Source organism: Cupressus sempervirens, chromosome 10 (assembly GCF_028749045.1).
Source record: "Cupressus sempervirens isolate cs-2001-9-10 chromosome 10, ASM2874904v1, whole genome shotgun sequence".
Classification (NCBI taxonomy): Eukaryota; Viridiplantae; Streptophyta; class Pinopsida; order Cupressales; family Cupressaceae; genus Cupressus; species Cupressus sempervirens.
Window position 1 is genome coordinate 947924046 of NC_143127.1, and position 15728 is coordinate 947939773.

Genomic DNA, 15728 nt, shown 5'->3' on the forward strand with positions numbered 1-15728 from the left:
GCATGAAGCAGTGCAATCTCCTACTAATTAAGTGCAGAGATTAGTATTTGATTTTAAATGACAATTCAAATGGAAACAATGGCTGGCTACCAGCTAAATTTGAGATAGATATTTTACAACAATAAGAAATGATGATTAGCCTGACAAGCATCACATGGTTTTAGAAGATAAATTGCCAAAGCAATGTAAAGTTGTTTCTTTGATGAATAATGAGCATTAATGCAAAGCTTAATAGAGTTATTTGTTCAATTTACTCGATGGATTATCACATACGTTTAAGGAGGCGGCCTTTTTTGTAGCATGCCTAATTATGATGATTTATCAAGATTCAGCTACATTTTTGTTTGAGCCAAACTCTTTGACCTGTATTTCATTAGTGGTAGTATGAGATAAGCTGCATGTCGTGGTGTCTAAATGTACCATTTTGAGCTAAACTCTTAGACCCATACCTCATATGGCTACTAAAGTGGGGGCTAAAGTGGTAGTGTGGTGTGGGAAGGAAAGGAGGGAGGACTCCCAAAGCTCAGTGGCAAGGTGATCTAAAATGGTGTAGGCACATGCAGTAGCGGTGAAGGGATCCAGGGGTAGGAGCCATCTAAGGTGGAGGGCGAAGAGGTCCTGGTTTCCATCTTCAAAGGAAATCGAAGTGCGGGTGTGGGGCGGCTTTGGGAGGGGGAGGGCGGGGTGAGAACTGATGATAAGGCTAAGGAGGGTGTGGTCATCCAGGGGGAGGCAGATGATGGGGGGAATGAAAGAGGCACAAGAGAGGGCATAGTCCACAATGTGTACTGTCCTTAAGTAAGTTCAACTAGTTATGTATAAATGAACCTATGTTTAATATACTTGAATTGAATTATATTAACTTAATTCATGCTATAAAGATAACCACTATTGGTGAATTAGTAATAAACTATACATGAATTGAGAGGACCCTGAGATCCTAGTTTTTATTCAAGTCTATGAAAATGCTAAGATGCAACAAGTTGCTTAGACACCAAACTCAATGGTTTCCCTCAAGGTTTTTACAGATCCAAGCCCGTAAGCCTTACTTGGCTTTTGTCTGCAAGGTGCTGAATGTCGCTGATATCTACCCTGTCTTGGGAATGACCAATTAGCTGGATTTATGCAAGCCTCTCCCTTATTGCATTTCTGCTCTTCTTCCCATCTTAGAAATAATAACTACTCTTTAGCATGTATGTATAATTGATAGTAATGCTTTGACATTTCTTCTCATTAAATTTATTATTATGTATAATCAAAATAGACAATACTGTATATACCAATTACAGAGATGCATAAAGCTCTCTCTTATGATCTGTGTGTCTTTCTTACTTGCCTGATGATATTTCCTGGCTGTTTAAAATAACTGATTGTATTTAAAATACAGTTTTCAAATGATGTATGCAATTTATTTTTCTTATTATTCTTCCTATTTGGTGCCCCTTTTTAAATTGCAATTGATACTCCTTTTAAAATCTTTAAATGGAGAGAATATATGTAGACACAACCTTTCTAGCATGTCCCTTGACTCATCATATGTTTTTGAAATTAAAAGTGACCAAAAGCAAGGGGGTCGGCCCTTAACAGTCAAAAGGCTGGTAACCAGCACATTACCAACCAGTAGCAAAAACAGAGAAAAAGAATAGGAGAACCAGCAGTTAGAGATAAGAACCTAAAACAAGAGAGCTAGAACCTGAAAGGAACCCTAGCAACTAACCAAAGTCCAACGAGGCGCCCAGGCCTAATAAAAACATAATTACAGCTGATTACCAGCAAAACTATAACTGTCAAAACAGTATATAAAGTCTTTGGATCGATGGACCCCATAACTGAACAGAAATAAAAAAAGACTTAGATTTCTTTTTTCTCTTTTCCTCTTGCATGAAGAAGAATTTGGGCCCAATTGTCAGCAAGGAACTTAAAGAGTAATTTATTGTCCTCCATGTCCAAGCCAGCTTCCTCCTTCTCCTGTGCCAGCAATTGGAGGGTAGTTGCAGCAGCATGAGTAACTTTAAGTCCAAACTTTGAGAAGGTGAAAAACCCCTTCTCCAAAGCTTTGACTCTTTCCTCCAGGTTTTTGTAATGCTCCTCCACTGTCACCGTCTCCTCTTTATGCTCCTCGACCTTTGTCGCAGCAACCTCCTTCATTTTTTGTCCCTTTGGTTTATCCTGCAGCACCTGTGGGTTAGAAGAAATCTTTGAATTTTCCTTAACAGGGGAAGAAATGGTAATTGGGGAATTATCCTTTTTGCTTGTCTCATCACAAAAAGTAAGGGGTTTAAGTGAGAAGCTAGCTGAAACATGGGTTGTCTCAGTATTCCTTTCTTTGTCGTCCGACACTTGAGTTTGAGTGTCATCCATGAAAATGTTCCCAGAATTGAAACTTTTTCCCCCTCCTCATTACCATCATCCTTTTCAGAGTTGGAAATGCTTTCCTCCTCCCTTCTGTCACTATTATTGTCAGAGCTATCTTCTTCAACTTCCTCAACAGGGTATCTAATTGACTTCTGCTTACCTCTAGCTTGGGACTGAGCTAGCCTACCAGACCTTCTTCTTGCTTTTCCCCCAATATCTTCACCAGAATCCTCTCCAACAACCTCTACCACCTTATCAACTTTTAATTTCTTGTTTCCCTTTTGTTCTATGGCTATGTCAAGTTTTCTCTTTTTCTTAGTATCCTTACTAGGAGATGGCCTAGGAGTATGTATTTTCGTCCCCGTATTGGAGCTCGGGGGGGAAATCCTACTATGGTGGGGGTTTTCCACAACAACCTCTCTAGGGGGACATAAAGCTAAGTGGAACTGATATAGACGGAAAATTAACCCCTGATGAATAATGGTGAAGTTTAGGCCTTTACTTTTTTTTCCCTTAACATCCTTAATCATATCCTCAAGCGAATGTAGAAGAAAAAACGGAATGGAAATGAAATCCCTATTTCTAAAATGATTTAACAAGGGAAAATGATAGTAATAGCACACTACAAACCTGCCTTCCAGGGTGAGATACTTCATCAGAACCAGACAAACGTCATCTCAGGGCTCAGGTAGCTTATCCCTTTTAAACCCTCCTCAGTAGCGAATCGGCTCCTCATTCTCTGCAAAGAAGTTTTTCATGCTATTCTCATTCGAGACTTTGGTGACTTTCTTCCACTTTTTTCCCTTCATTGTGAGTCCTGTTGCCATGGCAATAACCTCCTCCGAGACTTGAAAAGTAATGCCATTGATTGTGACCTTCCTATCATCCCAATTATTCACAAACTGTAACGCACAATTTTCATCGTTCCCAGCCATGGACAACATATACGGCAAAAAACCCTCTTCCTTTAGGAGATACCAGGTCGCCATCCTGTCCTTAAAGTTCTCAAGTCTCGTTGGTTCCAACCAATTCAGATCACCTCCCATATTAATTTCACCACTATCTTGCCTCTTTTCCTTAGAAATACGCATCAAAACTTTATCGCTTTCCAATTCTCTGTGGCTGCTCTCTTGCTTTACTCCTTTGGAGGAATAGGGATCGAAATTACAGACCCGCGTATGATGAGCACGAGAATCCCATAACATCTTATTATGAGATTCGTGGGTATTAAAAAACCTAATTTTCTCTCCTCGCCGATTTTTGACATCCCAATCCATCATATCTATCGTACTTCCATTTGGGAAGTGATTCGAAGCTTGCCTCGAGTTACCATAATTGCGAAAAGACAAATTTCTTAATTCGTAATTACTCCACTTGTCATTTGTACGACCACGTCTATCTCTTATTTCCAAAACACTAAAGTTAAATTTAGCGACAAAGTTCTCCATCTCGCCAAAATTGGCCTTACTTTTAAATTTAGTAATCATCATTTTGAATTCTGCCGCCTTTTTCCTTGAATATCAACATCCTTAGATTTTCGTTGATATCAACTAAATTTTCCCTGCACGTGATTGCCCTAACGTTAAACCCCATGGCAGCCGCAGCGTCTGCCACTTGATTACCCTCCCGGTAGATATGCTGCAAGTGGACCATTCTCATTTCCTCCAATACATTTTTAATATCCAGGATGATATTTCTGATCTTCCATCCCAATTTTGCCTCCCCCTTTACCCAATCGATCACCAGTTTGGAGTCTCCTTCTATAGTTAACTCTAAAATGTTTCTTTCCCTAGAGAGTTGTAGACCCCATAATAACGCCATAGCTTCTGCCACATTATTGCTACCAATCCCCACTTGGCCTGCATAAACCAATAGAACATCACCATTCCTGTCTCTCAGCACACCACCAGTCGCTCCCTGTCCTCCTTTCACAGCTCCGTCAAAATTCAGTTTATACTGTGTGATGGTGGGTGGTCTCCATATTGTCTGTTGTTTCCTCCTCCTAGTAGAGCTATCAAAAAGGAAGAAGTCCTCTTGACAACCCCAATTCTCAGCCACAATGCCTTCCAGTCTTCTGGGTTCCTCCTTTGGCATCTTGTATTTAGCTACTCTTATATTTTCCTTCAACAGTTTGTTCATCACTCCAAAGACCACTTCAACCGTCCTATTTTGTCCCCTGAATATCCTGTTATTCCTTTATTTCCATATGTGCCAGCATACATATGGTGGGATAAACTTCCATAAGAGGATTAGTCTTGGATGATGGAATGGGCAAATCCCAATTATCCACAAACTGTCCCAAGTTGTCTTTCATGACCCATACCACCCCCAATCTTTCCCAAACCTTAGTCCAGATGTCAACCGCAAACTGACATTCAATGAAAAGGTGGTAAATACTTTCTTCCTTTTGTTCACAAAGGCAGCAACGGTTTGTTATGTAGAATCCCCTTTTTTTCAAATTATCAATTGTTAGGATTTTTCCATGTTGAACCGTCCACCAAAAGAAATTAATCTTAGGTATAAGGTTACTAATCCATACCTTACTCCACGTAGTTGGGCATAGTTCCTTACTGAACATTAGGGTATAAGCAGATTTGACAGTGAAGTTCCCAGTCGGAGTTAAATCCCAAGCTAAAGCGTCTTCTTGTGGCGGCACTGGGATCCTCTGTTCCTTTATTAGTTCTTCCAGTTCCTCTATGAGAATACCTATCTCCCGCGGATAATCCTCCTTCAACAACTTCTTCCATCTCCTCCCCTGATCAATGTAGTCTCCCACTCTAACCCCTATGTCCTCTTTAAGGAGTTCCTTTAAACCACTAAATTTACTTAAAGCCAGCGGTTTCCCCTCCGTCCACCTATCTTCCCAAAACCTTATATTGAAGCCATTGCCCATAATCCACCTCAATCCTTCTCTTAGCAGTTCTCTATTTCTAATAATGTTCTGCCAGATCTTTGACCCACTCGGGAGGTCATTATTATACAGGTTCCACTGAAAGGAGGTATTAGACAAATATTTAGCTTTCATAATATTTACCCACCCTGTGTTTCCTTCTGCCAGTCTCCATCCAATTTTTGTAAGAAGAGCTTTATTAAGGTCTTTCATTCTTCTAATCCCAAGCCCCCCCTTAGCTTTTGGTTTACACAGCTCCTCCCAGTTGACCAGATTCAATTTATTTTTCTCTTCAGTCCCTGACCACAGGAAATTCCTTTGAATTCTCTCAATTTTCTCGGCCATATTAAGATTAATCTTAAATATGGATAGGAAATAAATAGGGATTCCCTGAAGGGCAGCAGCAATCGGTTGAAGTTTTCCGGCATTGCTTAATATCTTCCCTTTCCAACCTGCAAGCTTCTTTTGAATTCTCTCCACTATCGAATTCCAAAATTCATTAGACACCTCCTTGGTAGTGAGGGGGAGGCCTAAATAAGTGTTTGGGAGGCAAGCGGATTGGCAATCCAAGATTTTCCTAATCCTTCTTTGAAGTGAAGGATCAGTGTTAAAGAAATAAATCTTGCTTTTATGGTAGTTCACCCGTTGCCCTGAGCTTTCTTCATAATTATGTAAAATCATTTTCCAGGCTTCAGCCTCCATGATTGAAGATTCTCCAAATAGGAAGGTGTCATCCACAAATTGCTGAATAACCTCAGCTTCAGCATTAGTGGCTGGTTTCACACCTTTAATGCAGCCCGAATCAGCTAATTTACAGAATGACCTTCCCAAGACTTCAGCAACCATGATAAAAATGTAAGGTGAGAGGGGGTCACCCTGTCTTAAGCCTTTTCCTGCCATTATGTTACCCCATGGGGACCCATTTAGAAGGACGGAGTACTGCACTGAGCTCACCATCAACATGATCAAGTTTATAATCCTATTGTTAAATCCAATTCTTTCTAGTACATCATGAAGGAAGTCCCACTTGACCTTATCATAAGCTTTGAAAATGTCTAACTTGAATGCCATTCCAGGTTGCCTGCTCTTTTCCATTGAATGGATAACCTCATGGGTTGAAATAGCCGCATCAAGGATCTGCCTTCCTAGCACAAACCCCTTTTGAGGACTACCAATAATTTTTTCCAATAAAGGCTTTAATTTGTTCACTATAACCTTGGCAAAGACCTTGTAAATAGTATTACATAGACTTATAGGTCTAAAATCATTCAAATTCAGAGGATTGGAATTTTTAGAAACAAGTGCAATAAAGGTCTTCTTTATGCTCTGTAGTATTTTGCTAGTTTTGAAGAAATCCCTAGTCGCCCAAATAACTTCAGATATGATCACCTCCCATAAATGTTGGAAGAAAGCAGGTGGGAAGCTATCAAGGCCCGGGGCCTTAAAAGCTTTCATTGAGAACACTGCCTTTTTCACTTCCTCTTTTGAGATCTTACCAAGGATCCAATCATTTTCCTCTTCTCTTATACTCCTTGGGATTGAATTAATCAGACTTCTCCTAATCACCTGGTTCCCAGCAAGGTTATCTTCCTTAAGCGCCTTACTCAAGTGATCAACCACAAGTTTCCCCATGTCCTCCTGCTCTTTTAATACCCTTCCTCCTTCTTCACTTAGTTTTGAGATAGTGTTTCTTCTTTTGTGGTTAGAAGTAGATCTGTGGAAGAAAGCGGTATTTTTATCCCCTTCCTCCAGCCATTGGATTCTAGATCTTTGTTTCCGGAAAATTTCCTCCTTTTGCAGGATCTCTTTCCACCTCCTAAATATTCTCCTGCGAGTTATTCCCTTCTGCAATAGCCCCTTGGAGTTTTTTTAGCTTTTCCTCTACTTCTCCTTTACCTTTAAACAGATCCCCAAATGAACTTTTAGCCCAAGCTCTGACATTTGTTCGAATATTATCTAGTTTCTGGGTAAGTCTGTACATTGTAGTACCCTCTATTCTTATATTCCACCACTCCTGAATCTTATCTTTGAATTCCGGATGTGATTCCCACATTATTTCATATCTGAAAGGTTTCTTTCCCCCTTTATAGCCATCCTCCCAATGGAATAAAATGGGTGAGTGGTCAAACACTGTTCTGTTGAGATTTTCCAAGCAGGAGTTGCCCATGCTATTCCAATTTCCTGACAGTAATAATCTGTCCAGCCTAACCTGAATGAGATCTTCGCCTTTCCTATTATTAGTCCAGGTGTATTGGTTACCCCTCAACTCCACATCCATGAAGTCCAGCTTCCCCGTAAATTCACTTAGATCTTGCAAGCTCTCCTGACATTCTCTGTTGCCTCCCCTCTTCTCCGAATGGTAAAGAGGGGTATTGAAATCACCCATACACATCCATTTCTCCTCCATCATAGTTTCAGATATCCTTATCAAATTGTCATACATTTCCCTCCTCCCGAATCTGCTATTAGGTGCATAGATATTAACCAGTTTCCAGCTGTGACTATTCGATTGGAAATGAGTAATTATAAAGTTTTTTTCCTTCCAGATCTCATAGCCCTTCAACGAGTTTAGATTCCACATGGTTGCAATTCCCCCCGAAGCTCCATCTGAATCCCTATGTATATACCCCACTCCTGGCCAGATATAGTTAGCAATTTTATCAAAATTTGAGCTAGACATTTTTGTCTCTTGAATTAACACACAGTCTATTTTTTCCTGAGATATTAATTGCTTGAGAGCATACTGCTTCTGGGGATTATTCAATCCCCTTATATTCCATGAAAGGAGTTTCATTTCTTACCTTTTGTTACTGTCTCCAGTGTAAGCTGTTTACCACTGGCTACATCTCTAGCAGTTTGCTTTGTCCTGGTAACTCTGCTTGATGGTCTTCCTGCTGTTCCTGAAACTCCAATCTCTGGTTTTCTCCCTCCCCTTTTCTTCTTCTTTTGCACTTCCCATTCCCCATTATCCTCCTGAGGCGAAGAGGGGCTCATCTCCTTATCCATATTATCAATGCTTGCCATTACTCTCGCCGCTATCTCATCCTGCGAGGACTTTACTATCCTTAGAGGGGAGCAAACTAACTCTCTTATATCACCTTCCTTAAGCTTATGGTCCCCCCCCCCGTTGTTGTTGAGGAGCCCATGAAAGCTAGGGTTATCCCTTTCCCCTTAGAAGGGGTTTCAAGCTTGCTCTCCCCAAATTGGATTGTTGTCAAATCTTGTGTGTGTTAAGATACTATAAATGATTTAATTAAATTGTAGTGTTTCCCTTTAATCATTGCAAGATTTCTGCAGATATGACCGATGACTGAAATAGATAATGGGGACGATGGAAAGTGCACCCAACTGACAAATTGAAGAAACATTAGTTTATTGAAGGATTAAAGCCTTCCATTTGGAGGAAGATGAAGATATTGCCATTGACACCCGATACAGATGCTTATGATAGAGAAATGGACTTGGAGAGCGAGCAAGACAACAAAGAACAAGAAGAGAAAATTGTCTGATGACAATAACAAGTGAAGAGTCAAATACGAAAATTCAAGCTCTCCAAAAAGATATGCTTCGTATGATGGAGTTAAAAACGATGAAAAGAAGCTCTAGCCAAAGTAAAGAAGGGGACCTATGGTGTACGAATTGCAAAGGTCAAACTAAGGGCTCCTGACTGAAGAAACAATTTTGTGACATCTGCCAAATAGCTGGTCATTCCACTAAGGAATGTCCTTATGATATGAAAATGAGGGGGCATCTACAAGTCTTGTTGACACAAGAAGCATCTACCTCAACAGCTACAAGGATGAGGAAGACAAACACCAATGTGACATCTTCTGGCAGTTATAGGAATAATTGACGAGGACAAAGAGTTGGAAATAATAATAATGGGGGTCGTAGTTGTATTCAATACGATGCAAGTGGATGACCAATGATATAGTGTCGTAACTATAACCAATAGGGTCACTTTGCAAGTGATTGCACGAGGCGGAAGTACTATTTTTTAGGTGTTATCTATGACCTAAGCACAAGCAACGTAAGCCGCTTACCCGAACCTCGAAGCTGAAAAGAGGAGGAAGTGAGAAGCCAAAACAAATACAATAAGGGAAATGATGGTAGAATGAAGAGAAACAAATGACACTGCCAACATCTCACTAAGGTGTTAGGCGAAACAAAATATAAAACGTTAGGTGGTGCGAACCAAAATTCCTATCAAGTTGAAAGAACTTGTCACTATGCCACAGTTGAGAACAACTCTATTAAATTTGACACCATCCCAAGGCATCAAGTGGGCTGGAGGTGATGGGAACCTACGATGAGCTAGAAAACTCACTAAGGGAGAATGCCCTTAGAATTGCAGAAGATCCAATGTTACTAATAGTAAATACAGGAAAGCACTCGATGGTGGTAGAGATGAGTATCCTTGGAACCATCGTGATAGACACTATTGTTGATGGAGGAGGGTCCAGTGTGAATGTACCACCAGAGGAAACATGGAAGAGACTTGGGCGACCTATGTTGTGGCCATCGACCTTCCAACTTGTAGGTGCCAATCAGCATGACATCAAACCCATTGAGACCCTAATGGCACAACGTGTAATTATTGGAACATAACCCTTTGTATTAGATTTTGTGGTGATAGCAGTAAAAGGAAAAGGGAACATTGCTATCCTTGGAAGGGGTTGGCTGGTATAGGTGAAGGTGAACCATGATTGGAAGAGAAACACTTTGTCAATGGAGAGAAGCGGTTGAAAGTTTATGATTGACCTATGGACACAAATGGTTAGTGAAGATCTCACATCTTTGTTCAAGTCCGAAGTTGAGGAAGAAATTGATGAAGGGAAGTGAAAGATGGAACCAAATAAAGAAATAAAATGATGCTCGAAAGATGACTTGGACTCTTCCATTGGCAAATGGAAGATTACGAATTGTTCCCCTACAATATGTTACATGTGGATGAAGGGAAGGAAAAGCATCCATTCCCTTTGGAGTACGACGAATATAAAGAAGGGGAAGTTAGGATAATCAAAACTCTTGCACAATGATTTGATAATGAAAACCAATAAAGTATGAGGAGCCTTCAATAAAGGTCATGAAGTTGGGATGAAGCCAACCCGAAGAACATCCTTGTAGGTGATGACTAGAACCCTGTCCTCAAGGCTGCGACATTTAAGATTTTTACGGAATACAAGAATGTATTCCTTTGGACCTATAAAGACTTGAAAGGGGTCTCGCTAGAACTATTTGTCTATCGGATCCTACTAGTACAAGGAACCATGCTTGTATGGAGCTGTACGTACATGATGAACAAGAACTATGCAACACGGGTAAATGATGAGATTGAAAGAATGTTAGATGTAGGCATTATATTTTAGGTATGGACAATTGAGTGGGTATCTTAATCATGATTTTGTTGAAGGACACCTAACCAAATTAATATATCTGTGGACTTCAGGTGTTTGAAAGTAGTTACTATCAAGGATCCATTCCAATACCCTTCACAGATATCCATTACTGAAGAAGATAAACTCAAGACAAACTTCATGTTGGAAGATGAAGTGTACTCGTACAACTGAATGCCCTTTAGACTCTGTAATGCTCGAACCACGTTTCATAGGATCATCATGTATATCTTTGATAAGATGTCTGGTAGGAACTTCAAGGCTTTCCTTGACAATTGGTCCATTTTCATTTTGGAAGACATACACTTGGTAGCCCTCAAGGAATGTATCAAGAGGTACTGATGCAATAGATAGATACTTAATCTGAAAAAGTGCAAAATTATGGTGCCTTAGGGAGAACTAATTGGACATGTCGTATGCAAAGTTGGATCTCGAGAAGGCATGGGTAATTCTCAAGATGGAGCCTTTGGTGGATGTGACTGGAGCAAAATCATTCTTGGGGCATATTGGGTACAATAGGAGATTTATTGAAAAGCGACTTACCCATTGGATAGACTGACTCGAATGGGAGAGCCATGACAAAGAATTTCATGTCCATGTGGATGCATCAGACTTTGCCATTAGGGCAAACCTAGCACAACCATGAGACCATGGGTTGGACCACCCTATTTACTTTGTAAGCAGGCTCATGTTGATGGTGGAAAGGAATTACAGTATGATAGAGACGGAAGTCCTCGGGATGGTTTATGTCGTACAAAAGTTTTGGCATTTTTTATTGGCAACTCCATTTATTTTCTACGTGGATCACCAAGCTCTAGTGTACCTGGTAAACAAGCCAATCATTGAGGGGAGGGTAAGTAGATGGTTACTTATATTGCAAGAATTCACATTCACCATCATAGTACGATCAGGGAAGATCCACGTAAGTGCAGATCACTCGTCTAGAATCAAATCTACTGAGCCACCCAAAGGTGTTAATGATGACTTCTCGGATGGACATTTATTTAGAATTGCAATCTCACCTTTGTTATATACTAGTATTAGAGAATAGCTCTCATCAAGAGAGTTCCCTTGAGAGATGCAACCAAGCGAAAGAAGGAAGTTGGTGCTAAGGAGCATAACACTCCAATTGATTAATGGGTTGTTAAATAATTTGAGGCCTAATCAAGTAATTTGCCGATGCGTCATGCAGGAGAAGTCCCAAGTGTATTGAGGGAAGCCCATGAAGACTGGACAAGAGGACATATGGGATCAGATACAACTGCATGAAAACTATTACTAGAGGGTTGTGGTGGCGAATAGTTTACAACAATGTGAGAGAATAGGTTGTGAGTTCTAATCCATGCCACAGAGCAGGGAAGCCCTTGAAAAAAGACTTCATGCCTCTGAACGCCTCTAATGCACAAGAGTTGTTTGAGAGATGGGGACTAGATTTTGTGGGGCCGCTCAAGACAAGCAGAGCACGTTGGTGTAGGTATATCGTGGGTTGAGACATGAGCCCTTTCTAATAACTCAACCTTGAGTATGACCAGGTTCATATATGAACAAATAATTATCATAGTACGACATACCCATTCAGATCGAGGGGGACATTTCTTCAACCATGTGATCATATTGCTCGGTATGGGATTCAAGATTTTTCATTCTTTTTTAAGCACCTACTACCCAAGAGCCAATGGCCAGGCCGAAGCCACCATTGAGATACTCGTGTCCGTGATATACAAGTCATTCAGAGTGGAGAAAGAAGATTGGGAAGAAAAATTGCCATTGGTACTGTGGGCTTATCGCACCACTTACAAAGTCACTACAGGAAAAAAACCCTTTCAGTTGATGTATGGACAAGAGGCTGCCATATCGGTTGAGTTCATGGTACAAAGTGTCAGGATAGCTATTGAGAACAGATTAGGAGATATGGAGTCTTAGAGAGAGATTAAATAATTTCAACAAATTAGATGAATGACGTCTCGCGATGTAGTGAGCCAGGGTGGAAGGAATCTTGATTAATAGCCTTGAGGTTCTTGATAAAACCCACTTCCAATTTGTCTAATCTCTGCAACAAGACTCTAGGGATGTTTCAGGTCAACCACCTGTAATTTAGTGAGGTCTTTGTCCGTGAAAATGTTAATGAGACGATGGAAGAGGATCCTCCTCACTCGAAGGACCGAAGACAACTAGCCAACGATAAGAATTGGAGAAAAAGGGTGCTTTCATGGCCAACCCAAGCCTTGTAAAGCATGATATTTGTGGTGCCTAGTTGGTCATTGAGGAAAGAGTAGCTGATTGGGAGTGGATCGATGGAGAAAGGCTCCAGACTCTTAAATTGAGCTCGTTCGCCTATCTAACCATGCATCTGCCATCCTAGCCTATATCGACTCTTCCACGCCAAAGAGGGGTACAAATTTATTGTTGCTGCATTTAGAAGCTCAAGACTCAAGCTGCTGCCATCTTTCTGATTTATGAGAGCTCTATTTGTTCTCTAGTTTGTACCCTTTCTCCTCGATGTCTCATATTTCTAATACCTGTGCCTTGTTTTAGTCTACTTGGATTTTGAGGTTTTCTGTTTCAGAGAACACATTAACAAGTTAAATAGAGACCTCTGTAACTTGTAATTCCTTTGATTCCACTTGTTGTTTCAAACCTGCCAACATTTGATAGAGAGATAGTACATTGTATCCCTTAAACAATGGTTCTTAGAGTCCAATTTGATAATGCGACCAACAATGTGCTCCTACTTGATAGATGTGGAGGATGGTTGGGAGATACAAGACGAGGTAGACTCCATTATAGAAAATAACAACCGCTCAAAAAGGTGGAGAATGTCATGAAGTGCAGAGCAAAAGCAAACAGGCATGCAACAAAATAAGAAAGCATTGCAAAGCAATGCAAGCCACCAATAAGACAATGAGACAACCCAACAATCAACAAAAAGGCCCACAAAGCAAGAATGACAAGCTCGAGTTATAGAGACTCTAGCTCAAGATGTAAACGCTAAGATCCTAAGCAAGCCCAAGAAAGAATGGTGGCCTAGAAGAAACCGACAAAATGAATAGAGGAATAGGGAAGACTGTGCTTGCGTTGAGGAGCAACAGTGCAACAAAACAATGCAATATTGAGACTACAAATTGAGTGAGGACACAAACACCGAAGGCACTACCTCTTTACAATGAGAAGGTGAAGCCAACATGGAAGGCACAAGCTCGTGCAAATGGATCATAGACCAACCCAAATCCGAAGCCAAAGCCACTTTGAGACGATGCAAACACAAATAAGCAAGGTCAAAACATGACGAGCAAGAATCCACAATAGTAGCATAAACAAATGAAAGGAGGAAAGGAACTAAACATTTGGTGACCCAATAGCAACTAACCAACCCACAACCAAGTAGGAAACAAACGAATGTGAATGTGTGACCTATTGAATGTAGGGAGAAGCCATGGAAAGACCAACAAACATGGATGCGGGAGACGACTACACGAAGCAACACAGTCATTACTAGTGCGAGGGCCATGAACAATATGGTTGCAGTTAGGTGTCATAATGTTGGGAAGAGTCATTGGTAGAGAAGAACCATGAAAACATGCTAAAAAAGTTTCAAAATAGCATGGAGAATTCACTCTCTTCCCAACACCAGCTAAGTGGACCGAGTGCCAACATTTTTATTATGTTATTCTTATCTTAATCACTAAAGGTGATGTTTGAATTTTGGATTGCAGCCAACTAATTCCTTCTTGTTGTTTTTAGACATCATTGTCAAGGAGAATTCACAATTGTTTTTTCTATTAAGCCTTTATCGTATGCTGGTTACATTTGTAATTTTTAACCAGCTAGTTGCTACTTCCATTGTCCTTTTTGATTAGTTCAGATAAATTACACTCACTTCTCTCCTAATACCCCTGCTTTGGTTCATTATATGTTTGCCCTTTTTAAATTGCCTTTTCTCATGATTTGGAAATTGAGGATTCTCTTGCCATCTTTTTAAGTTGCAAATTTATGAAGTCTTTGCCCTGGTTGGTGCTGAGTAGAAGTGGTCACACCATGAGAAGTGTGAAATTTGTGTGTCTCCTTTTATTACCTTTCATGGTGTTTTTGCCAATTAAAAAATAAACTTTCAATAACTCCTTTTTGTCCTTCACGAATGACATGATTGGTAACATATTTGTACTGTCATCATCATTTTCTAAGTTTTCCTTTGTAATATCCTTTACTAATTCTGATTCCAATTTTATGATTTTTTTGCCCTTATCAAACACTTTACACAAAGGGATATCTTGCAGATTGCTGCTAATAAGCTTAACTACAATTTGTAACAATGGAAATGCTTGCAGAAGTCTTCAAAAACATCTAAACATTGTAATCAAAATGAGCTCAATCCCACAAAGTTGAAAAAGCTCCCGCCAAAAATGACTCATAAATTGAGTGACCCTATCGCTAACAATACTTCTAGGCAACCAATGCAAATGGAATATCTCATGGAAGTATAACTGTGCTATCTGTGCAGCTGAATATGTAGTAGTGATTGGAAAGGAGTAAGCATACTTAGTCAAATGATTGACTGCCATATAAATGCAATCCTTACCTTGTGCTTTTGACAATCTTGTAATAAAATTCATAGAGATGCATTCCAATTTCCTATTAGTAATCGGAAGTGGCTGTAACAAACTTGCAGGGTATGTGTGTCCTTGTTTATTCTGCTAGCAAGTAGGACACTCTCTAGCATATCAATAAACATTTGATTTCAGGCCCTTCCAAGTGAATCTCTCCCAGACTTGTCTATAAGTCTTAAAGTACCAAGGATGACCTGGCATAGGTGTATCATGGAAGACCCTCAATAACATGTTCTTCACCTCAGATCCTGGTCTCAAGAATATTCTCCCCTTGTAAATGATGAGATCATTCACAGTCGAGGATCTATCATCCTGTGTTGTCCTATTACTTGAAGCCCAAGAATCCTTGGCATACTCTGCTATAATCCAATGTCTCCAATTTTCTAAGATCTCTGCCCATGTTTTCTATACACCAAGATGTCAATGAAGACAACTAGTACAAACTTAATTGTGAGTGGAATACCCTGTTCGTTGTGGGCTGAA

The 15728-nt window shown here is 40.1% G+C and overlaps 1 protein-coding gene across 1 annotated transcript in view; it reads left to right on the plus strand.

The window, feature by feature from the left end:
* The window catches only part of LOC149537110 (DNAJ heat shock N-terminal domain-containing protein), a 322115-nt gene that overhangs the window by 148395 nt on the left and 157992 nt on the right, over window positions 1-15728 (plus strand). The gene's annotated exons all lie outside the window — the stretch shown is intronic.